Source organism: Malaclemys terrapin, chromosome 2, assembly GCF_027887155.1.
Source record: "Malaclemys terrapin pileata isolate rMalTer1 chromosome 2, rMalTer1.hap1, whole genome shotgun sequence".
Lineage (NCBI taxonomy): Eukaryota > Metazoa > Chordata > Testudines > Emydidae > Malaclemys > Malaclemys terrapin.
In genome coordinates, this window is record NC_071506.1 from 123,685,418 (window position 1) to 123,687,828 (window position 2,411).

At 41.8% G+C, this 2,411-nt stretch overlaps 1 pseudogene; it reads right to left on the minus strand.

Annotated features, from left to right (window-relative positions):
* Window positions 1–306: 306 nt before the first annotated feature.
* LOC128833254 (small nucleolar RNA U3) lies at window positions 307–417 on the minus strand (annotated as a pseudogene).
* Window positions 418–2,411: the final 1,994 nt, after the last annotated feature.

A 2,411-nucleotide genomic window follows, 5' to 3' on the forward strand; every position in this document is an offset into this window, starting at 1 on the left:
GCGCTCAGAGATCTTCTGCAGTGCTGATTCAGTCACCAATGCCGGCACGCGCTGCACCAAGGACCTTGGTGTCAGGTCCTGCCGTGCTGAGGTGGGCTGCGGTTTAAGAGCTGAGGAGCAGTTTCAACCTGAAATCCCACTCCTTTTTGGTCCTAGGTCCAAAACCCTTGCAAATCCTGCACCTATCGGCTTGGTGAGCCTTCCCCAGACAGTTTAAACAAGCGTCATGGGGGGGTCACCCATTGGCATAGGCTTATTGCAGGACTTGCAGTGCTTGAACCCCAGGGATCGAGGCATGCCCTGAGGTCCCCAAGGGGAAAGGTCGGGGTGGAGGGGGAACCCCCCACTCCTAACAGAATTTTCGGCTACACTTCTCTAGTTACAAACTATAGAAATGATCCCTGAAAGTATAGTCTATACTAACTAATAAAAACTAGAACTATAAACTACTAAAATAATCTACACTAAAAAGCTAGGGGAAGCGAGTAAAACTTGTAAGCAAGCCACTCGCAGTTCCGACAACCATCACAGGCGGTAAGAAGGAACTGAGGAGGGGCTGGATTGGCAGGGTCCTATATTGAGCACCATGAAGGCGCCACTCCAGGCTGCTTCACTGCCATCCCGATGGGAGCTGCTGGGGAAAAAGTTTCCAGTAATTGTGCATGCAGCCCACACGCACCTGACTGGAATGGACGTGAACAAGCACTCGAAGAAGAACAAGAGTGCTCAAGAGTGCTTGTGACATTCCTTGGTAAAATATCCTTCTCCCTTTAAAAAAAACCCATCAGTTCCATACTCTCCCTTCCCATCCCTACTCTTCAGCTCAATAAATTCCATAATTTCCTCCCGAAAATAAAATCCTCCTCTCTCTCAAAAAAAATCATCTATTAGTTTAATAGTCTTCTCTCTCACACCCCCTCCCAAAATTCATCAATTCCATACCCTTTCCTTTACAAAAATCTACCAAGTCCATACTGTGCTCCCTCACAAATCCATCAGTTCTTCCATCCCATAAACTTGGCTCACCTCTTGAGATCCACTATGTTTCTTCCTCCACAGCAGCTCATGGAGATTCTCCTGTACGGCATCGCTACCTTGCAGCTATTAGTATTTCCACACTATGCACTGGACTGGACTGAGTTAGGGAGATGATTAATTGGAATACAATGTACATGGTCTAATTTTACCAAAAAAAAAAATATGTATGGGGGAAGGGATTTTTTGGTTCTTGTAGCTCATGCTGTAAACATGGAGCACATCTGCTATCCCTTTCAGTTTTACCAACAGGCTTGCACCTTTTTACACAGGGTTACATTCTCCACAAGGAAAAGAGCTAAAGTTTTTAGGGCCTGGTGCAAAACACACTGAAATCTATGGGAACCTTTCCATTAACTTCAGTGGACTTTACACAGGCCCTTACTTTTGAAAAAAAATGAAAGCTGAGATTCTCTTTTCTAAGCCCCAAAAGGTCAGTTCCTTAATTAGGGGCTCAAGTGCCACCCCTCCAGCTCATCAGTGAATTTTCCACATCTCCTACATGTCAAAGTTTCATTGAGACTTGTTCAACAATCCAAGGATACCAGATATCTATTGCCTTGACTATGACACGTAGTGTACTTCAGTAATACTTAGCATTTATATAGTGGTTTCTGGAGCTAGGTGAAAATTGGAGCGGGGACGGGAGGGAATTTCAACAGATATTCTAGCAAATGAGTTTCCAAGCAGGACTTTTAGCTGAAACAGCAAATTTTAAGTCAATAGTACAGAATACCTGCCGAAAGCTAATTCTGGAATTAATAATTGAAAGCATTTTCACACCAGAAACCTGAATTTAAGAGTTATACTCAACCGGTCAGAGAAATGAAATATATCGTATGGCCTATGCTCCAGATGTGCCTTGGGTATCAATCACGGAAACTCCATTTACTTCAGTGGAGCTATGCCAGTTTACACCAGCTGAAGATCTTCTCAATGATTGTATCTAATAATTACAGCTCAGATTTCAAATATTGAATACTTGCAACTGACTGCTCACAGACAAGCTGCTGTAACCAAGAATTACTCCCAGAAATTAATCAGCGAATAATTTTGAATAATGAATAAATTCAAGAAAATCATGATCTTTTCCCTAACTATTCATTAACATAAAAAGGGAACAATCAGTTGAATAAATTAGTCACCTAGCTCTAGTGCTTTCCAACTTCAAAACATCTTACAAATATTAATTAATCCTCACAACACTACAAAAGGTAAGTTCATATGATTATCTCCATTTTATCAAAAAGGAAATTGAGACAGAAGGTTTAGGTAACTTGCCTGAGACCACAAAAGGATTAGAACTCAAAAATTCCTATATTCAGGCCATAAAATCAATATCCTACATTTAGAGGTGGCATATAGTGCACAGTAGT